Source organism: Lissotriton vulgaris, chromosome 5 (assembly GCF_964263255.1).
Source record: "Lissotriton vulgaris chromosome 5, aLisVul1.2, whole genome shotgun sequence".
NCBI classification, from domain to species: Eukaryota; Metazoa; Chordata; class Amphibia; order Caudata; family Salamandridae; genus Lissotriton; species Lissotriton vulgaris.
In genome coordinates, this window is record NC_141693.1 from 1,671,216,740 (window position 1) to 1,671,240,813 (window position 24,074).

Consider the following 24,074-nt stretch of genomic DNA (forward strand, 5'->3'; position numbering starts at 1 on the left):
TTTTCTTAACAACCATATCTATGACTAATACAGATTCTTCAAAACACAAAATGCAGTCATTCCTTTCAAATTCATCTGCTTCTTCAGAGTTTGTTTCATGCAAAACACACTTACCTGTGGCATTGCTGGACTTCCTCCTACATAATTTTGCAAAGTGTCCAACAATGCCACAATATGTACATCTTGACCATATGGTAGGGCAATTTCTGTCTCCAGCCATGTGTGCTTGACTACCACATCTAAAATAATAGGGACGTTTGTCAGTGTGTGTTTTACTTAGAGTGGAAGTATTTCTGATTACCTTATTACTACCTTTGGTCCCCAGCTTGGTGACAATCTTGTTACCAGAAACAATTTTCTTTTCAGACACTTTGCACACAGTATTACTGGTGTCATTTTCTTTCTTAACAGCCATGGCACATCTTTTAGACATTTCCGGCTTTCTTACAATGGCTAGGATCTCATTTAGCGGTGCCTCCCCACATACCCACAACTTCTCTTGTACACTGGTGCCGACAGTATGCATTATTATCTGATCACAAATAAGCTTGTCATGTAGGGTACTGAATTGGCAATTAATTGCAAGTTTCTTTAGTGCAGCCACATAGTCTTCTACTGTTTCCGTTTTGTTTTGCTTACACTTAAATAAATTGTACCTATCAATGGCTGCGCAAATGACAGGTTGGTAATAACTTTCTAAGTCACCCAGGGCATGCCCAAAAACATCCTCATCATCAGCACCTCTGGATTTTTTTTACCATCTCATTGTATAACCTTAATCATTCTGGACCAGACTGTGCAACAGAATCTTTTTTTTCTGATACTAGTGAATTCCTTGTTACCCTCCTCCTCAATAGCGGATAAGTAATTCAAGAAATAGTTTTTCCAGTCTTCTCATTTTATTGTTGGCTCCTCAGGCTTGGGAAGAAAAGGAACTGGTGGTGTTAAATTGAATATTTGGGTGCACATGTTGAAGCAGGATACGTAAATTGTCCTGCGAAAATGTCCCGGCAAAGTACCTTTGTGGGTGATCAAATATTTTGTTAGAGGACACGCCGTGAGAAGTGTGCGTATCACTGGTGACACGCAAAGTGCGAAGTGTGCGTGGCACTGTGAAGTAAGGCCAGACACACTGAAATAAATATGCATGTACTAAAGAAATGCGGATGATGATGAGGACGATATGCAGGAAAGTGTGTGCAACACTGTATTCCTTAAAAAGTGTATGCTGGAGGACCCAAAAGGATGCACACACTAATGCTTGGAATGGTTTCCGCAAAATGCAAATTGTGAACACACGCAAGATACTTCATAGGCCAAAGCAGACCGCTAAACCAAAGGAAGGTGCGTGCATCACTGTGCAATGTACTTCAAATTAGGTCTATGCATCACTGTGTGGCAAAACACAGGTGAGGAACATTCACTGTGAGGTATCTCCATAATGCCAGCCTGCTGTTTAAAATGGCTGCCGGCGTGGCGTTTGTCATAAAATGGCCGCTGGCATGATGACATTGAGGCAGCCAGAGTGATGATAATGCACACATCAGAGCTAGTGACGGGGAAAAAATTAGGGAACGGGAACTGCTTGTTGTAAAATATACGCAGTAAAATGTACAAAATTCCCTTAAAAGTTTACCCTCCCTCATGGAACAAGTTGCGCTGGGAAATGGCTGCTACTATTGTTGCGCTGAAAGAACGGCGGTTGATGCATCCAACTGCATGGCGAGCCCGCAATAAGCAGATTTAAAAAAAATCAAAATGTACAGTACCTTCACATAAAATACTGCTCTTTCTGTGTAATAGATTATAGAAACGGTGCAGCGTAAAGTCCCCACATATGTAGATCGCCAACCGAGTTGAAGTAATACCTACCTGGGAATAGTACGTCGCCGTGACTCCCAAACAGTGGATGGACGAGGTTGAGCGGTTGCAGTATCCATAGTTATTGCCAAATAGTAGAGAAAAATTCCAGTGAGCCAGGCATATGTTCAATACTTTATTGTCAGGAGGGAGAGCGACACAAGTGCATACTACTGCGGTCATGGCCAACGGCTGCGCACGCTCTAATCCCACAATGCCATCCCAGCAACATTCTAAAGGTGACGTCACCACCCGGGGTAGGCAGGACGACACCACACTGTCTCAATCGACGTGTTGGTCCTGGGTCCGCTGCAGGTGCTGCTCAGCTAGGCACAGCTGTCTGGTGTTTGGGAGACTACCACTGATCTGCTGCCGTGTGGCCCTAGGTCCACTGCTGGTGCCCCACTGTGCCCAGCCGAATGGTAGGAGGGAGACTGCTGCAACCAACATGGAAACATCAACTCAGCGCCAAAGGTGAGCTTGCGGCCCCCTCTGACTTTGACATCCTTGTAGATCGTCCCACTCAGCCAGGCCCTCCCTCCCTCCCCCCTGTATGTGTGCTGGGTTGGAAAACACAAAAGGGAACTCCTGTACCCCCATTGAGACTCTACAGGCCCCTGGTGATCTCTGCTGCTGTCTTGGTGATGCCCTTGGTGCCAGAGGAGGCAGCGACCTCGTCCCCACCCTGAATGTGTTTTTCATGAAACAGTTCCCCTCTACCGCCGGAGCCCGTGAAATAGAACTTGCTACTTGTGATCCCCTCTAGGTAGCGTGAGCTCGTCCTGCGGGCTGATCTCGGGGACAGGACTAGCGGCAGGGTCATTTGATGCTTTTTTGACGGACGGACGGACCAACCTGTCTACCACAACACTATGCTATATAATATCATTACCCTATTTCTATATTCTTTACACTCACTTCCTGCCAATATTGGCAGATTATATCTATGCTAGTAGTTGACATTGCACATCTCTCATACACACCATTGTAACTTTTTTGTGTGTGTTTAGACGCATGTATCTATTTTGTATTTTATATGTAAATCATGTACTCTGAAGCAAGCGCCCAACGCTCATTGGGCTGAAAGGGCTTTGCCCCCGTGTGTGTCAGCCCGGGCTGAGACAGCTTCCCAGGCACACACACAGCTGCACCCTAGTAGCTCACAGGTCTTTATTAGATACAGACATATAGACCCCATTCAGCCGGTAGACTACAGATTTTTCAAGCCAAAAATGGCTTTATTCTACACTATTCCGACCATCTCTTCTGTCAGAACCAAGCATCCACCTAAACCCTCCAATGCACCCCCGTATAAGTACAATATCCCTATCACCCTTCTTAGCCCAAGTGCCCCGTCACCAAAACAGTCTCGACAGAGCTGCGCTGTCTGCTCCACAACTGCAGATCTGCAATAAAACACAAACTCGAAATCTCCGATACCATCACACTTCACAATATTGTCATGCTCTTCCTAACAGAGACCTGGTTCAACGATACCTCTCACTCTATGTTTGATCTCCTATTACCCACAAGCTATTCTATTTTTAGGAATGACAGAGTTGGGGGAGGTGTTGCAGACATCTTTAGAAACTCCCTTCAACTTAAGGCTTCTCCTATCAGCGCCTTCCGCACTTTTGAATGCCTATCTCTTGAGCTTCAACTACACCACCGCTCACCCCTCAGATTCCATGCCATTTACCGCAGCGGCCCTTCGTTTATGTTGGAACTCACTGACTTCATCAGCGACCAATACTCGCAAAGTGACAATCAGACCTTGGTGGGTGACTTCAATCTCCACTGGGGCTCTCTGCAAGACACTTCTGTGAATTTGCTGGCCGCCTTTCTCTCTACAAACAATCTTATCCAACACTGCACAGAATCAACACACTATAAGGGCTCAATCCTGAACCTTGATATTTCTAAAGCAGGCATGCTTTCTATTGCTACCCCTATTCACGTAGACTGGTCTGACCACCTCCTCATCCCATTCTCTCTTCATCTAGCACACTCTATAACTCTTGGCTAACCTAAGAGGGCTACCTCCTGGTTCCGTGACACTAAAAATATTGACACCGTTTCCCTCTGTGGATCAGCTTTTCTTTCACTTCCAAGGCTAGACTCGAACCTAGATGTTGACGATCTCACCTTCCAATGCCTCTCAGTCCTTGCAGTCTAAATCAATAACGTCGCTCCTCTCCAAAGCAAAAAGAAAAGGCCCATTCCCTCAGCACCTTGGTTCAACAAATCCCTCTATGAAGAAAGGAAGCACCTAAGACTCCTGGAGAAACAATGGAGGCAAGCGCCCTCCACCGATAATTTGGCCCCGCTTCGTTCAGCAAGATCCAAGTACCACAAGCACATCTTCCTTCGGAAAGCATCACACTTCAGAACCCTCCTTGACTCAGCAAAAAATAGACCCAAAAAACTATTTGATCTCATCAAGAATACTAACTGCTCTCCCCCAACCTCCAAGTTGGAGGATTCTACAAAGAAAGCAGCGGATTTCACTGTATTCTTTGACGAAAAAGTGAAATCACTTGTGGATCAGGTCGCTCTTCCTACCCCTCCAGAGGAACGCAAATCACGAGCCATATTGCAGAACTTCGACCCCATCTCTGAAGATGTCCTCCTCAAGTGCATCCTCGAAACAAAGCCCTCCAACCATTCTCTTGACCCCATCCCTAGTGCCATTGCCATTGAGTTCTATACCCATTCTCTTCCCTATTGGACCACTCTGGTCAACCTCTCCCTCTGTCAAGGCTCCCTTCCTGTTCCCTTCTAAACTGGGCAGGTCACCCCTCTGCTTAAAAAACCCACTGCTGATGCTAATGACCTCAACAAGTTCCGCCCCATCACTAACCTACCCTTTCTTGCGAAGATCACAGAAAGATGTGTTGCGAAACAACTCTCTCGTCATATGAAGGACAATGATCTTCTTCACAATTTTCAGTCCGGCTTCATCCAAAACTGTAGCACTGAAACAGTCCTGCTGCAAGTGATTGATGACGCGCTGCGGATACTCGATTTGGTGGGGTCTTGTCTTCTAATTCTCTTTGACCTTTCTGCAGCCTTTGACACTGTCAATCACAACACCCTCCTCAACACTCTTCAACAGAGAATGGGCATGGAGGGCACTGTGCTTAAATGGTTTGGTCCCTTCCTCTCTGATAGATCCCAAATGATCAAAATAGCGGACAGTCTTTTATCTCCTTTGGCGGTGGGTCAATGTGTTCCTCAAGGCTCTATACTTGCACCCACATTGTTCAATCTCTATTTGGAACCACTGGGAAATCTCCTAAGTAAATCCGGGGTCCACTATCATCTCTACACAGACGACACTCAAATCTACCTCAAGGTTGCCTCCACTCACGATTTCTCCGTCCTAAGCTCTACTCTGGACTCCATTCAAAACTGGATGTCAACACATCAACTGATTCTGAATCCCTCCAAAACTGAATTCCTCCTCATCTCTGTGAGAAGTTGGCCTGATATGCAGTGCTCACTATTCTAGTGATCACTATGTATCAGTCCAAACAACCCTTATTGATGATTGGTTGTAAGTCAACCTGATAGACCAGCTATCCTAGTAGCATGGACAAGAGCAGTTTTTAGGCTAAACTCTAGAGGGCGTGTTAAGCCAGCTGTTATACCATCACATATACCCCTTGAACACCAAGTGAAAGGACACCACACAAGTTGTTATGAAAATAAAAGGATATTTATTTAGAACACAACAACCCTGGACTCTTTATGAGGACAGGGTGCTAAGCACAATACAAAGCTCTTAAAGAAATTCTGAAAGTCGCACAATTTACACAAATGCCCGAGGGGCACGGAAAACCATATACTACAAAAGTGGAATGCGAAATACTAGCAGGTAAGTAACTAGTCTCAAAGGCTTTAGGATCGCTAGGACTGGACTACTGAACCTTCAGATTAAGAGCAGGAGGCCTAGGGAGATCGGGTGCAGAGTGTGCACTCTCACGCGGGATGCTGGACAAAGTCTATGGATGCTAGATTTCGTAAAGTTAGTGTTATCGGACGAATCCGACTAGGTAGAGCTGAAACGAAAAAGGATCTGGACACTTAGATAGTTAAGCTATGCTGGAGCACCGAAATGCTCAGGTTACCTAGCCCAGGGGCTGCGGCTGCTTAGGGCTGAAAAGACGTCGGGAATCCTCGTTGCAGTCTATGGAGCCTGAAAGAAGAAGTTGCTGGCAGGCGACCAGTGATGAAGTTCGATGTGATCCAAGCCTGGATCGATGATGGAACTCCCTCCCGACCGACCCCTGCGCCTGACCCAAGACCACCTCTCCTTCAGGAAGAAGCTGAAGACCTGGCTGTTCGAGCAGTAGCGGCACCCCCCCCCCCCCCCCAGCGCCTTGAGACCCTACGGGTATGTAGCGCGCTCTATAAGTGTCATTGATTGATTGATTGATGGAGGATACCTGTAAGCAGAGGGGACCAAGTTCTGAATCACTAGCCAGTGATTAGATGGGCACCAGGATGGCACTGGACGAAGTCACCTCGACCAGGTGAGTGGGCGACGCTGGGCTCTGCAGTCTCTCGTACCAGGAGGCGTTGTCGGCGACCAGGATGGAGGTGCGAGCTGTCCCACGAAGGTATCTGCTGTCGGCGATGCTGGACCCAGGATTGGGGCAACAACTCTTGGCAAATGCAAGCCCACGGTGGACTCAAAATGGCGTCTGGAGTGGACCAGGAGGGTCCGGGGTGCTCCTCTGTTGGAGGGGAGCAAGGGCCAGTCTGGAGCAACCAGACCAGTGATGGAAGTGTCGTAGTTCGTCGTCAAGAGGGCTACAAGCCAGCAGGCAAGTAGCCGGACAACGCGGTGAGCAGCAAAGAGCAGAAGGGCCCCACGCAGATCTTGTGGACGCTGGGGGGCTGGACTTCGGTGCTGGAGCTGCTCGGGGTTAGGGCTTCTCAAACCCCAAAGCACTCACTCGAGGATCCCTCGGCGGTTGTGCTGGATAAGTGTAGTGCAGTTCTGAAGATGGCCGGTCCCTCGAGATCTCGTCACACCCACGAATCTCAGCTGGGCTGATGATGCAGGTAGAGGTCAGAGGTGCCAGGGAAGCCGGGTCTCGTCGTGCTGGTCGGTCTGGTTCCAGAGGAAGGACGTGCAGCAAACCGCAGGTTACTTAGTTGGTGCCCGCAGATGCAGGGTGACTACTCCTTAGTCACAAGGGAGAAATCTTGAGAAGAAGTCTTGAGTTCCTTTCGTAGAAAGTAGTTTCAGGATTCAAAGATGATCTAATTTGGAAGGGTCCCCGCTCCCACCTTTATACTAAAGAAAGGGGCTGGTACGGGACTAGGTCCTGCCCATGGGTGGGACCAGGAAGGGGGGTGGTTACACTACTCTCCCATGCCGGACTTTCCCCAGCTCAGGGGCTGGTGTTCCCCTGGAACTGGTTCTAGCCGGCAGATGCATAGTGAGCACCGAGGTGCCACTTGCAGTCACCTTCCTATTCAGCCCTGCCTACCCAGGATACACAAAACCCTGTCTGGGATGGTGCTAGCACCGCCCCTGACAGGAAACCCTTTGTCCAAGCTCCCCTCGCTGGAAGGACTCCCAGCAGCAGGAGGTCAGACTGGTGTCTGTGGTGGCAGCATCCATTTTGTGATGCTGAGGCTCGAGTTAACTTTAACCGGGGTTCACAGTTACACACATGTCGTGTCCCTCTAGAAGGGTGGAATGCTAGCCCCATCGCCAGAATTGGTGAGGGGTTAGTATTCCAATTCGTATGACACCTTACTCGACATGTTTTGATAAAGCGATACCAGAGTTGGCATATAACCGCGAGGATTATAATGCACTTAAGAGTATATGGTATGCGTTATCATGGAACAGCTATTAGGACTTGGTTCCGCAATCTGCAAACGGGCTCAGCTCATGCCAGAGCACCATCTCACATGATTCCAAGCACTCTGCCTTCAGGATTGTTAAGGCCTGCCATAGGAGTGACTGATAGGAATCTATGTGTCCATTTTAGGGTTAGATATAGGTATACTATATCTAAAGCAAAGGGTGATTACACCACCTTGCCCCATCTGGCATGCAGCCAGTTGTGTCAGTTTTAGATGGCCAGCCAGGGGTGGCATAATACATGCTGCAGCCCCTGGTAGGCCCTGGGTACACCTATGCCCTGAGTTACAGGGTCTGATAAGGTGGCCCAGTACCAATTGGTAAATGCACCTAAGGTACACGTGTCAATTTAGTGAGAGAACAGCTAGGCTGTGGGTCTGATTAGCAGGCCCACAGCCAGAGAAGTCGTAAACCAGTGAAGCAAAAAGCAAAAATCTGGGGTGATCATAGGATTGCAGACCCTACTCTCCTACATGACCCCCCTCCCCAAACTTTGGGACAATAAACTAACCTTGACCAGGTGAGTCTTCTTGCTCTAAGTGGAAATACCTGGAGAGCCCATCTGCATTGCCATGATCAGTGCCAGGTCTATGCTCCACTGTAAAATCCATCCCCTGTAGGGAAATGGACCACCTAAGCAGTTTGGGGTTTTTACCCTTCATCTGATTTAGCCACAAGAGGGGCTTATGGTCGGTCTGAATCTTGAAATGAGTGCCAAACAAGTATGGCCTCAGTTTCTTCAGGGCCCAAACCACAGCAAAGGCCTCCCTCTCAATAGCTGACCAATTTTTCTCTCTGGGGGTCAGCCTTCTGCTTATAAAAGCAATGGGCTGGTCATGACCATCAAAATTCAGCTGAGATAGAACAGCTCCCACACCCAACTCAGAAGCATCTGTTTGGACAATGAATGGTTTGGAGTAGTCTGGACTCTTTAGGATAGGTGCTGTGCACATGGCCTGCTTTAGGTCATCAAATGCTTTTTGACAGCCTGCTGTCCACTGAACTTTCTTTGGCATCTTTTTACTTGTCAGGTCATTAAGTGGAATCACAATTGATCCATAATTTCTGACAAATTTCCTGTAATAACCAGTCAGGCCCAAGAAAGCTTGAACCTGAGTCTGGGTGGTTGGAGGAGCCCAATCCTTGATGGATTGTATCTTCCTCGCTCCAGTGGCTGAACCTGGCCTCCACCTACAAGGTGGCCCAGGTATACAACCTGTGTCTGCCCTATCTGGCACTTTGGGGCCTTGATAGTGAGACCTGCTGCTTGCAGTGCCTCTAACACTTTCCTCAGGTGGACCAGGTGATCCTCCCAGGTGGGACTAAAGACAGCTATATCATCAAGATATGCTGCACAGAAGTCATCCAGCCCAGTGAGAACTTGATTCACCAGCCTTTGGAAGGTGGCAGGTGCATTTTTCAAACCAAAGGGCATTACCTCAAACTGATAATGCCCACCAGGGGTAGAAAATGCTGTCTTGGGCTTGGCATCCTCAGCTAACCTGATTTGCCAATACCCAGCTGTCAGGTCAAATGTGCTTAAGTAGTTGGCAGAAGCCAATCTATCTATAAGTTCATCTGCCCTTGGTATTGGGTGGGCATCAGTCTTAGTGACTGCATTGAGGCCTCTGTAGTCTACGCAAAACCTCATCTCTTTCTTACCACCCTGGGTGTGAGGCTTTGGCACTAGAACTACTGGACTAGCCCAAGGGCTATCTGAGGGCTCAATGACTCCCAGCTCCAACATTTTCTGCACCTCTGTCTTGATGCAGTCTCTGATATGATCAGGCTGTCTGTAGATTTTACTCTTGACTGGCAGACTGTCACCAGTGTCAACCTCAAGGGTACACCAATTGGTTTGACTGGGTGTCAGAGAGAACATATGTCTAAAGGATTGAAGTACTTGTTTGCAATCCTTTTGCTGATGCTCAGAGAGGCTGCCACAAAAGACAACACCATCTACTGACCCATCATCAGGGTTCTGAGTGAGCAGGTCTGGGAGAGGGTCACTCTCCTCCTCCTGTCCCTCATCTGTGGCCATGAGCAAGCTCATGTCCTTCCTGTCGACATATGCCTAGAGCCTATTCACATGGAGCACCCTGAGGGGGCTCCTGGGAGTGCCAAGGTCCACCAGGTAGGTGACCTCTCCCTTTTGCTCAATGATTGTGTGGGGCCCAGACCATTTGTCTTTGAGTGCTGCTGGGGCCACTGGCTCCAACTCCCACACCTTCTGTCCAGGTTTGTACACAGTCAGGACAGCCTTTTGGTCATGCCAAGCTTTTTGGAGTTCTTGGCTTGCCTCAAGGTTTTTAGAAGCCTTTTCCATGTACTCAGCCATCCTGGAGCGGAGACCAAGTACATAGTCCACTATGTTGGTTGCAGGCTTTTTGAGAGGTCTCTCCCATCCTTCCTTTACCAAACACAGGGGTCCTCTTTCAGGATGCCCATACAGAAGTTCAAAAGGGCTGTAGCCAACCCCCTTCTGTGGGACCTCTCTGTAAGCAAACAAAAGGCAGGGTATCAGGACATCCCATCTACGCCTGAGCTTTTCAGGTAGTCCATGAATCATCCCTTTTAGGGTCTTGTTGAACCTTTATTTATTTATTTATTTATTTATTTATTTATTTTAAGAACTTGTAAAGCGCGACTGTCGCCATTACAGGCATCCTGGCGCTAGTAGAATCCAAACCCAGATAGAGACGGAAGCAGTAGAGCAAACCAGTGAAGAGAGGTTAGCCAGGGAAAAGCCAGGTTTTTACCTTTTTCCTAAACTGCAAAAGTTCATTAGTGGCCCTAATCTCGAGGGGGAGAGTGTTCCAGAGTCTGGCGGCAGTCACCTGAAAGGATCTACCACCAGCTCTGACCTTCCTAAATCTAGGAACGACTACCAGTTTAGAATCCGATTTCAACAAGCCCATTGCATTGTGGATAATAGGGTGTAGTGAACTTGTAGTTGACACCACACTCCTTCCACATAGCAGTCAGATACCTGTGGTAAATATAAATTACCTATATTTAATTTATGCGGTAAAGTTCAATAAGAATAACTCAGAAAAAATAAGAGGCAGAGTCTGTGGCATCTGAGGTTTTAAAAGGGGTTTTATTCCTTAAAAAGGAATTGGTTCGAACCAGGCAATCATATTCCATCACCACAAAGGTTCAGGAAGGGATAGACAATACTTTATTGACAGATTATCATATATATAGTCAATGCATTACAGTGGCGATGGATGCAGAAGGCGTAACAGCTGAGAGGAGAGATAAGAAAACATATACGTAATGAAAAAGGCGGAACAGAAGGTGCGCACAAGGGCGTGTACTAGAAACGTCACATAAAGGCGTTACAAGTGGGTGGATCCATAAGAGAATCCTGCAGTGTCAGCAGAAATACATGGCAGGGATGCGCGCGCAGCAGCATGACGTGCAATTGACGTGGAACTGGAGGGTGAAGGGGACTTGACTTTTAGCCTTACATGAGGAGACAGAAGTCTGGGGTGTCAGAACAACCTAATCCCAAACCATATCTAATATCTGGTGTTTGAGGAACTGTATTATCTAGAGGGAAAGGTCTCTCGGGCAGAGGCTATTCTATACTGACTGCTAGTGCGTGTATATGCGTCTACGTGTCTACATGTAGTGTGGGGGCCATAGGCCTACCATGGTAACAAGAGCAATGAATTACTTGCATAGAGACAGAAAGACCGGGCCCTTTGCTCTGCAGCTGGGAAGGATGTTTACCTAAACTACTAGACAGGAATGTATTTTCGAGGAGCGGAGCAGATAACTTGAAGGCAAAATACAGTCTTGGCAGGCAAGCAGGCCGAGCCTGGCACCGCTAGCCGCGCAGGGAGTAAGACAAAGGTCAGGGGTACAGATGCAGGTCCAGGCTGCAGCATCCGGAGGCAGAAGGCAGGAAAAAGACTCGATGACAGAAATCAGGGCCTAACTCGCCTGAGCCAGGGGAAACGTGAAAAGTGCACCATTTAAAGACGTTGGCAAGGCACACTTAGGAACGGAATATTCGACCCATTCATGGTGGATCTGAAAGAGGACATGTTAACGTTGGACGCAAATGTATTTGCGTCTTCATAGCTAAAAGTGGAGGGAACATACATGTACTTGAAGCACGTACATGGAGCCGTCGGGGTCTACGATAGGGGACATAATTGACCATAAAAATTCATATTTCCTCATTCCCTCCTTGTCCCCTACGGACCCTTCATGATATATCAATCCTCATTATTCTATCAATCTGTTCATGTAACATCATTTGCTCTTCTTTCTTCTTACGGTGTTTTGAACGTGGACTTGAATGAGGAATACATGATGTGGCGCACAAGCCGCAAATCGCTGGCCCACATTGTAAACATAGGCAGCAACTGAATACTATGAGAAGGGCAATACCTAGGAAGGATAGGATCTTCCATCCCCAGGCTGACAACACGCTCCAGAACCAACCGGACCAAGTCCAGGTGCCTGGATTCTGGTGTATCTGACTTGCAATTTTGTGAAGACGGGTTATGGCTCTATATACTGATGGCGCGTTTTCTGGAATGAAAACACAGCAGCTCGATCCGATGACCCTACAGGCTCCGCCCCTATCGGCCAGGATGACGTCAAGGACAAGACGATTTTGAAGAACAACAATCCGCATCGCAGACTGCTCCTCCGTTAAGTTGCCTAGGGCGGAAGTAGTCTCATTTACTACTGCTTCGAGGGTTCTGGTTAATTTTCGTATCAGTTTACTATTAAAGATAGCACCTAAGTAGGGAAAGAAACCTTTATTGATGTCGGTGTATTGCTCCCATGCCGTTTCAGTGTAGTCGACAATCGGGAGATCTCTCTGGGGCCTATTGTGTACTAGATGAGTATTCCTATGATAATCAGGAGGGGCTAGGAAAACAGGTGGCAGAAGGAATGCAATGTAACAGGTGCCATCCCAATCTGGAGGTAAGCGTATGTATGCGGTATGACCACAAATGAAATAGGAATGACGGGAAGCTTTAAACGTAGACTTGCCTTTATCACTGAATTCGATCACAGTAGTACATTTACTATGACCCAGGTGTACTGAACCATTCTTTCTAACACATAATTCACCTCTGACTGGTAATACTGACATAGCAGGCAAGACTGGTGCGGTTTCAGATTCAACATTCAGAATCATGAGGTTAAGTGTGAAGTTACCTAATCCATATACTTCATTCTCTAGATCAGTCCCTGTCCTTTTTGGAAGACCCTCCTTGTCAGGGAAACATACTTTATGCAAAACGGTGTTCAGATTTCCCCATACCCAGTTGCCCTGGTAAACTACAGAATTGGAATCTAAGGAATTGATCAAACTAAACCATGCACCACAGGAACCATTGTGTGTGAACGGGTACGGAAAGAGAGGCAGAACTCCCTTGTATTTCTGATAGGGAGGGAGTCGGCCACATATCCAACAATTTGTGGCGTTGCTGGTCTGATGGGAATGATGTAACATACTAATGAATGTGTTGTTGCGCAGCGCAAGTCGGTAAGATAATTCATGCGGGGGTAATTCACTGAAAGAGTGCTCTGCAGTAACATTAAAGGGAGAATGTGCACGCTTGAAAATAGGTTAGTATATATGCAACAGTATACTTGCAGCAATAATCAAAAGACTCAGAAAAAACATAATCAATAGTGTCATAATACAGTGACTACGAAGTGATTTACAATATTCACGTTTCTTGAGCTGTTTCTGTCTATCTCTCTCTCTGTTGGGGTCTAGGGGATACATGTCAGAGACTCGTCTAACCGATTCACCTAGGGGAGGACTTAAACAATTAAACTGTCTGACTTGCTAGACCTCAATTTCAACTTATATTCTTGGGAAGAAGTTTTCTCGACCAGGGGGAGTTTTGAATCAGTCTGTGGAGGAGGGCAGGGCTGAGAGTTCAAATCTGGCGGTAGTCCATGAAACTTTCTGATATGACTCGAGTGCAGCCAGCCCTTGCGGCCCTCCACTTTTATAGCAGTCCTTGTGGTCAAAAGTACTAGCTTCGGCGTCTGCCAACGGGGCTCCAGCGGACTCCTCCTAGCGAAATTTCTTACGAAGACGAAATCGCCTGGAACAACTTCATGGGGCTTCACCTCGGTGTTGTCGGGAAAGGCTGCAGCGACCTGTGAACGACATGATTGTAGTGCAGACATCAAGGAGGCAAGGTAATCTGTCAGCATATTACAGTCAACATCGGTAATTTTTCGAGGCAGAGGCGTCCCCCACATATTTGGTGGCCTACCAAAGACCACCTCGTACGGGGATAGCCCTGTTCTGGAATGTGCGATCATTCTCATGTAAAAGAGTGCGACTGGTAGAGCTACTATCCAGTCGACGCCTTTCTCTCTACAGATTTTGGCAAGACGAATTTTCAGAGTCTGATTATGACGCTCCACGAGACCTGCTGCCTCGGGATGTCGGACACAATGGAACTTCCACTGATAGCCGAGCAGGAGTGTAACCTGTTTCACAAGCTCGGACGAGAATGGCTGCCCGTTATCTGAGTATACGATACGGGGCAAACCATACCTGGGGAAGAATTCACGTACCAGCTGCTTGGCAGTGGTCGGAGCAGTGTAATCTGGGACTGGATATGCTTCTGTCCAACGGGAAAGTGCACATACAACTACGAGGACATATTTGAATCCTCGACAACGTTCCATCTGGATATAATCCATCTGGAGGACTTCAAAAGGGTGATCGGGAGGATGAAATCCACCTTGCTCTACAGGAATGCTTTTTCCTGGGTTGAACTGACAACAAATCATGCAAGTACGCACTTTCTGTTTGGCTGCTGCACGTAAATGTTTATTGAACCAGATGTTTTGAATACTGTCTAACATGGCTTTTTCTTCTAGATGTGCAGGACTATGTACTGTGTTAATGATAACTTGAACCATAGAGTCGGGGAGAAACCATGTAGATTTTCCCTTCGTCATCCATCCCTGATCTGTTTGGATCCCTCCTAGTTCAGTCCATTTCTTGATTTCATCTGGTGTAGCATGTGTCTGTATGTCAATTACATCAAGGGCGGGATCCCTAACTGTCAGGCAGTGTGTCGGAACTATTGTCTTTGTCAAGTCTGTTGCGTAAGTTTGATTCTGAGCTGTCTGCTTGGCTGTTCGGTCTGCCAGGTCGTTACCCTGGTAAATGATATCGGTGACTCTCGTATGCGCTTTGCACTTCATAATGGATATGGCTGTAGGCAGATGTATTGCATCTAACAGTGCTTGAATGAGGGGACCGTGTTGGATTTTGGCACCGTGAGAAGTCAAATAACCTCTCTCTCGCCAGAGGACACCGAAGTCGTGTACGACTCCGAATGCATAACGTGAATCTGTATATATGTTAACTCTCTTATTTCTGGCTTGAATACAGGCTTGCGTCAGAGCGATGAGCTCTGCTGCTTGAGCTGACAGGGTGTCAATACAATTCGTTTCTATTACGTCAGTTTCTGTCGTGACTGCGTAGGCGGCCACTAACTCTCCTGTACTTGTTCTCATGCATGAACCATCCACATAAAGTGTCAGGTCTGGATCTGGTAATGGAGTGTCTGTCAAGTCTTGTCTGGGCTTCGTCGTAATAGTAATGATTTCAATACAATCATGTGCCAATGGGTCTGTTTCACTTAATGGCAGAAGTGTAGCGGGATTCAATGTATTACAGCGTCTGATATCTATGTGTGGCTGAAACAATGTCAATTCATAACCTGTCAGTCGTGCTATAGTCAAGTGCTGAGTCTGTGTTCGGTTTAAAAGAACTTCCACGGCATGTGGAACTTGCACTGTCAATTGGTGTCCTAACACTATGGAATCACTTTGTCTGATTGCTAGAGCTGTCGCTGCTACTGATTTCAAGCACGCAGGCAACGCCTGGGCTACTGGATCTAATGTGCTAGAAAAGTAAGCACACGGTTTGTGTGAACCTGCTTGTTCCTGAGTGAGTACTGACAATGCAGTACCTTCACGTTCTGTAACAAAAAGTGTAAAAGGCTTGCTGTAACATGGTGTCGCTAAAACAGGTGCTTGGCATAAAGCTTTCTTTAAGTCTTCAAAAGCTTGTGTATGTTCCTGAGTCCAAGGGAGGACAGTCGAAGACGCTGCCTCCTGAGTTGTCAACTGTATGAGTGGCTTTGCTAGAAATGCGTACTGGGGAATCCATTATCTGCAGTAAGAAGTGAGACCTATAAAGGCCCGCACCTCCTTTTGTGTCTTGGGTGGTGACATGTTTACAATTAACTGGATGCGATCAGGTGTGAGCTGTCTCCCCCCTTTGGACAGCAAGTGCCCAAGGTACACAACTTGCTGAACACAGAATTGCAGCTTCGAAGGGGACACCTTGTGCCCCTTGTCAGCCAGAAAATGTAAAACCGTCAGTGATGCTCGTTCACATTCAGGTTCGCTTCGGGCGGTGATCAGTAGATCATCAACATACTGAAGCAGGGCAGTGTTTTCAGGCATGTGAATACTGTCAAGTTGTCTTTTCAGTGCTTGGCTATGGATGCTGGGGCTTTCTGTGAATCCTTGAGGTGCGCGTGCAAATTTGAAGCTTCGTCCATTTAAACAGAATCCGAAAAGATATTGGCTTTCCGGATCGATCGGGACACTAAAGAAGGCGTTCTTGAGGTCAATTACAGTAAAGAACGTTGCTTCTGGATCAATGGCAGTTAATAGTGAAGAGATATCTGGGACCACGGGATACTGTGGTACAATGCATTTATTCAATTCGCGTAAATCGATAACTAATCGATAAACTGGAGGTGCATTTGGATCAGTACGTTTAAGAATCGGAATGATGGGGGAATTACAGAGATTGGAGTCGGTTTCCACAACAACTCCTTGTGCAATGAGCTTGTCAATGATTTTCAGTAAAGCCACTACAGCATCTGGGGGTAACTTGTATTGTCGAATGCGTGGTAACACTACTCCTGGCTTGAGTGTGACTCGATATGGTGTGATGTGCATACAGCCTACATCAGTGGGGCCTTGTGCCCATATATGTGCAGGAACATTCTGTAATCTGGGATCAATATCTCTCAACACATAGTGACCCTTAAAGTCACGTAAGAACAATCTTACTCCTTCCGGAGAACAGCAAATTACAGCTCCTAGAGCTTTCAGTGTCTTTATACCTAACAAGTTTTCTGGACATGATTTTGTAAGTAGTAAATCTGTAGTACGTGTCAATGGACCAACTGCAAGGGGAAGTGGTTGCGATACTTCATTAACAATAGGCTTTCCTGAAAATCCAAGGGAGACATTCTGTGAGCCTGAGAGGGGTGCCCCTGGAACCTCGTTGTGACTTATAGTTGTCCTGCTTGCCCCTGTATCAATTAAAAACTTTCTGTCTTTCCCTAATACTTGACTATGTACATAAGGACCCTCTTGATCTACAGGAACCTCGATAAGGGGCAAGCCAACCTCCCTCTCTAGGCTGTTTCATGTGTATCGCTGATAATCGGGATAATCATTTTGTGCATACTGGTACATCTGTTGTGTCGTGTTTTGTGTTGCAGTAATGGGCTGTGACTGTGGTACTGCTACGGTCTGTACTGTCTGTTGTGAAGCATGCATAGGTTGTAAGTTCTGAGGTACTTGTTGTTGGGCTTGATCTTGTCTGGGTGGACGCGGTCTCTCTTTAGTTTTACCCGTAGAGATATTGTGTTTCAAAACTGCACAATCGTTTATATAGTGACCTGGCTGTTTACAGTAGTTGCATGTCCCTTTAACAGGACCTGCTGAATTATTGGACTGTGTCATACCCTTTTTATTACCGTCAGCTGGAACTGACTGAGCAACTAGCATTTTCATTTTCGTGTCTTTCATACTTCTTTGTTCGTGTTCATGTTCTTCTCTAATTCTATTCTGGTGGTACTGTAACATTTGTAACATTTGTGAAGGGGTATTAGCTTGCCAGGTGCTCTCGACTTTCAGTACTCTATTCTTAACCTGGGGCAGGGAATTCTTGGCTAATTTGGATACAAAAAGATGTGGATATGACTCGCTACTTGCTTTCAGGCCACTGTTAATAATAAAACATTTCTCAAATCGGGAATAAAAATCACTAGTGTCTTCATCGGGTTTCTGTTTGCAGGCTGAGATTGCATCCCAGTCTTCCTTTTTCGTTGCTAATAAACGTGGCAATACTTGTACTAACAATCCTGGTAATGCTTTAGTTTTGTCCCCAAGCCCTAGGCCTGGAGTTCGAGTGTTTTCTTCGTTTTCTAATGCAGCCCAATCAATCTTTTGCTCTCCCACCTCCCATTCTTTTTCTTTGAGTTTCTCGTAAATACCGGCAGGCAATAATACTTTCAATATTTTCATAATGTCGGGATAGGTGTAATCACCCATGAGTAACATGTCTTTTATTTCACGGTGGAAACCTGCTGGATCTTTGTCATGGCTGGGCACTAATTTCTTCATTTCCAATAGTTCTATTTTAGTTATGGGCGTGTACACAAACACGCGTCTAAAAGTATTATCATCATTCCGGACTGGGTGCACTTCTCGTAAGGGATTCTGTCTGTCTATGTAATACGTTTTTCTTTCTATGGGTGGAGCTGGGTCAAACTGTGGACACAGGAAGGCACTATATCTGTGCCGATGTTCTAGAATTACTTTAATTAAATCGGTACCTAGGCCTCTCCATTTATTCATGAGTAGTTCTATTAATATATCAGGTAGGGGACCAGGATCAGAGTGTTGACTTTTGTACAATATAAGGAGGTGTTGTATCATGTACATACCAGCTAGACGCTGTTCATCTGGGGAAAGATTCAAAAACGTTTGTGCTAACGTGTCATCACTATATTTATCAGGACTGTCAGCCCATTGTACTGCTGACCTGGCTAATTCTTGTTCATCCATGGAATCGATTACATGGTACCCCATTCGTTCTTGAAGTATTTTATCGGTAGCCTGAAATAGGTGTTATGGGGTCTTTGGATTTGACATGGCTGCTTGAAAAACTCTCTTACTTTCTGGACGTACTGGACGCATACTATTATTAAAGTATCTTCCCTTACCTACATATGCTATCATTTCTCTAGCTGGTAACGGTAATGTTCCTGTTGCTGTTTCTGGTTGTTCCTCCTCCGAGGATTCATTTTTGTCTGTATCTATTTCCCTTTCAGGCTGTCTTCTTTCGTGTATTTGTTCTACTGCTTTTCGGATCCTTCGGTACATATTTTCTATACAACTCTGTTTATCATGTTTTCCGTCTGCTATATTCTGACCCCATTTGTTAAGTGCTTTCATTTCTTCCTGGTCTACGCCAGGCCTATCTTGGTCTCTTATCAAACAGTTTATGAAGAAACGTAATATCATTCTTTGAGTGTCAACTTTCTGATGTGCCATGGCCTCGCCAATACTTTCAGGGCCTTGCCCCGTTTGGACAAAAAGATATATTCTGTCTAGATGCTCAATCATTCCTGGTAATAACATTAAATAGTTTGCAACTCGTCGTAGACGTACTGATGATAGCATCATTCTGTCGTCTTTACCGGGTACTGGATCATATCTGCAGTCTGTAAGAGGCTCTTTAAGTATGTCGTAACTCGCTGTTTGAGGTGTACGTTGTTGTGCTAAATCCCTATAAGTCAATCGATGTGTTTGTGGCGGTGTCTGGAAACCTCCTGCCGCACCTCCTGAGGTGCCAGGTAAAAAGGGATTTAGTGGATTCACGCCAGGAAGAATAGGTGCAGGAAGGATTGGGGCTGGAGGAACGGGCGCAGGATGTGGACCGGGAGGAGGAGTTTGTTGTTGCGGAAGCGGGTGGAGATTATCTCGAGGTGGGGTGCCGTCAGCAGGTGGTGTGCGTGGCGGCGGAACATTAACATACTCGGGGGCTACATCGTCTAAATAGGAAGAAAGGTATATGTCCTTTGCGGTCTTGTGGTGTAATTTAGTCGGGAGTAATGGAGGTGGCAGATCTTTCGGTACTTCCTGGGTGGCCTTAGGTAAACCCTCGGTCAGAAGAGGATACATACCATTCATAAGAGTGTTTCGTTGTCTGTCTACTTGTTCTGCTTTAACTCGTATACCTTCCTCAACTAATACGTTTTCTCGGGCCTTGTCTGAATCCTCTCTACTTTTCTCTGCTTTTCTGAGTGCTTTCTCTGTGCGTCTATGCGATTCTTTACGCCATAATTCAATGGCATCCTTCTGTGACTGTCTGGCTTTCTTTTTCCATAATGCTTCTTCTACTCTCATGATGCAGTCGGCATCCCACGTTCCCGTAGCGGGCCATTTCTGATTCTCTTCTAAATCTTTGGTATAGTCCACCCACAAGTCAAGGTATAATACAGCATCTAGGCCGTGCTTGTGGTACATAAAATATCCGGGAGTGTCCCTGGGTGGGATGGGAACAGCTTCCTCGAGTATCCCTTTTCTAGTTTTTATTTGTCTTAGTTTGGAAAATAAAGGCATCTTGAACCTTGCTACTTGATACTTACTCGAACTTGAACACAGTTAAATACAATAAACACAGTAATGAAGATCGAACAATCACTCATACCACGACATTTAAAACACACTGAAACATTTTTAAGAACGAACAATAATAATTAGAATAAAACTAGCTAACTACATACTGGATATACTGCTAAACAGTACAGATACACCGCTAAAACAGTGCAGACCGGATCTGTGTACCCAAACCCGTCTTGACCGGCACAAATTAATGCGCTCGTCTAGATGCGTCCCCAGCAACGGTACTCACCGGGAAGCACGCAACGGAAGGCCTCGGAAACTCGACACTGGACTGGACCGGACTGGACTCGACTCGTGACGTAGGTACTTCGGGACTTCGGAACCTGGTGGGCCTCTGAATACCTCGGACCTTGCTCTCTCAGCTAGGCTCTGGTCGGGATCCTCCGCACTCCTCACCGCCTCGTCTGGGTGTCGATCGCAGCCTCAGTCACCTCCGTTGGCCTGAGGGAGATACAGGAAATCCTGCGGGTACGCGTAGTTGTCCGTCCGGCTGTGGCAGGGGACCGGGCCTGCAACGCACCGCCGGCGCGTAAGGTGGGGGAGGGGTCCCTGTTCGGGCGCCAATTATGTGGTAAATATAAATTACCTATACTTAATTTATGCGGTAAAGTTCAATAAGAATAACTCAGAAAAAATAAGAGGCAGAGTCCGTGGCATCTGAGGTTTTAAAAGGGGTTTTATTCCTTAAAAAGGAATTGGTTCGAACCAGGCAATCATATTCCATCACCACAAAGGTTCAGGAAGGGATAGACAATACTTTATTGACAGATTATCATATATATAGTCAATGCATTACAGTGGCGATGGATGCAGAAGGCGTAACAGCTGAGAGGAGAGATAAGAAAACATATACGTAATGAAAAAGGCGGAACAGAAGGTGCGCACAAGGGCGTGTACTAGAAACGTCTCATAAAGGTGTTACAAGTGGGTGGATCCATAAGAGAATCCTGCAGTGTCAGCAGAAATACATGGCAGGGATGCGCGCGCAGCAGCATGACGTGCAATTGACGTGGAACTGGAGGGTGAAGGGGACTTGACTTTTAGCCTTACATGAGGAGACAGAAGTCTGGGGTGTCAGAACAACCTAATCCCAAACCATATCTAATATCTGGTGTTTGAGGAACTGTATTATCTAGAGGGAAAGGTCTCTCGGGCAGAGGCTATTCTATACTGACTGCTAGTGCGTGTATATGCGTCTACGTGTCTACATGTAGTGTGGGGGCCATAGGCCTACCATGGTAACAAGAGCAATGAATTACTTGCATAGAGACAGAAAGACCGGGCCCTTTGCTCTGCAGCTGGGAAGGATGTTTACCTAAACTACTAGACAGGAATGTATTTTCGAGGAGCGGAGCAGATAACTTGAAGGCAAAATACAGTCTTGGCAGGCAAGCAGGCCGAGCCTGGCACCGCTAGCCGCGCAGGGAGTAAGACAAAGGTCAGGGGTACAGATGCAGGTCCAGGCTGCAGCATCCGGAGACAGAAGGCAGGAAAAAGACTTGATGACAGAAATCAGGGCCTAACTCGCCTGAGCCAGGGGAAACGTGAAAAGTGCACCATTTAAAGACGTTGGCAAGGCACACTTAGGAACGGAATATTCGACCCATTCATGGTGGATCTGAAAGAGGACATGTTAACGTTGGACGCAAATGTATTTGCGTCTTCATAGCTAAAAGTGGAGGGAACATACATGTACTTGAAGCACGTACATGGAGCCGTCGGGGTCTACGATAGGGGACATAATTGACCATAAAAATTCATATTTCCTCATACCCTGACATGAAGTTTGCACCTCTGTCAGAGACAACCTCCTTAGGGAAGCCCACTCTGGAGAACACTCCAACTAGGGCTCTTGCCACAACAGGTGCTGTAGTGGTCCTAAGGGGAATAGCTTCAGGATACCTGGTGGCATGGTCCACCGCCACCAGTATAAACTTGTGCCCTGATGCTGTCTGGGGTTCCATTGGACCAACAATGTCAATCCCCACTCTTTCAAAGGGTACCCCCACCACAGGCATTGGTATAAGTGGGGCCTTTGCTGTGCCACCTGACTTACCACTGGCTTGGCAAGTGACACAGGAGCGACAAAACTCCTTGGTATCTTCATTCATGTGAGGCCAGTGAAAGTGTGAAACAAGTCTGTCCCAAGTCTTATTCTGGCCTAAGTGTCCTGCAAGGGGAATCTCATGGGCCAAGGTAAGAAGGAAACCTCTCTGTGACAAGGGGACGACCAGCCTCCTGGTTGCACCAGGCTTGGGGTCTCTTGCTTCAGAGTACAGGAGTCCATCATCCCAGTATACCTTGTGGGTACCTGTGGCGTTCCCTGCAGCCTCAGCAGCAGCCTTCTGTCTGAGGGGTTCAAGAGAAGGGCAGTCTAACTGTGCCTTCGCCAGGTCTTCTCTGGAGGGTCCCCCTGAACCCAGAAACTCAACCTGATGAGGTTCAAGTTCTTTAGGCTCAGTTTCCCTCAGCTCTTGGAGGTCAGCCTCCTCTGAGACCTGATCCTCAACCTGGGGCAAGGGGGAAGGCAATGTCTTAACCCTACTGCTCTTCTTCTTGGAAGGTGTCTGGTCCATTGTTCCAGGATCCAGCACCTGTTCAGTGGGGCATCTTCTGGCCTGTGACCTAGTCACAGCAAGCACATGTGCTGGCAAGCCTAACATTTCCATGTGAGTCCTCTGCTCCACTTCTGACCATAGTGATGACTCCAAATCATTGCCCAACAAACATTCAACTGGGAGGTCTGAACTAACCACAACTTTCTTTTGGCCACTTACCCCTCCCCAGGAGAAAGCCACAATTGCCATACTATGGTGGGTAGTGACATTGCTGGCATTGGTCACTAGGTAGTCTGTACCTAGTATGATCTGTCCAGGGTCCACAAAGTTAGGTGTCACCATTGTGACACTGGCACAAGTGTCCCTATAGGCCTGAGCCATCTTTCCATTTATAAAAGGTGTCTGTCTGTATTTGCCCAAGGTATTGGGACTTGCATCAGGGGATATATCCATATCCCCTGTACAGACAAGGACAGCCTGAGTGAGTGTGCCAACTAAGTTGTCATACCCCTCAGATCCCAAGGTTAACCCAACTAATCCCTTGAGAGGTGCACTACCACTGCTGACTGTACTAGGGGGTGCAGGTGCCTTAGGGGCTGCAGTGGTAGGAGTTTGCCCTCCATTCTTGGTGCACTCACTAAACCAGTGAGTTTTACTGTTACAGTATTGGCACCACCTTTTAGACTGGTCTTCTTGAGTCTTCTTCTTCTGCTGTGAAGCCTGACCCCCACCCTCTTTGGTTTGTTGGGGGCCTGTCGAAGACTTCTGGTCATTTTGCTCATTCTTAGTATTACCTTACCAGCGCTTTGTGGACTAGCGCCTACCTGCTGCCTTTGCTGTATCCCTGTGTGGAGCTCGCCGCACCCGCTCCGCGGGTGCCGCTTCGTGCCGCTTCGTGCCTGAACCTGAGCTGTCTTTGCCTGCTGCCGTGGGGATTCCAGGTTTGGCGTCAGGAACTTGCCAAAGCTTCAGGGCTGCGAGCGTGCAGGGACTACCTGACCCAGGTGTCCCTGCGAGACCGCGTCCATCTTCCGGTCCGCTCTCCCTGAAGCTCCGCCCCCCACCCATCGGAGGAGTGTAAAAGCAACAGGATTAGCCTCTGACCCTTGGGACACCTGCACCTTACCAGCGCTTTGTGGACTAGCGCCTACCTGCTGCCTTTGCTGTATCCCTGTGTGGAGCTCGCCGCACCCGCTCCGCGGGTGCCGCTTCGTGCCTGAACCTGAGCTGTCTTTGCCTGCTGCCGTGGGGATTCCAGG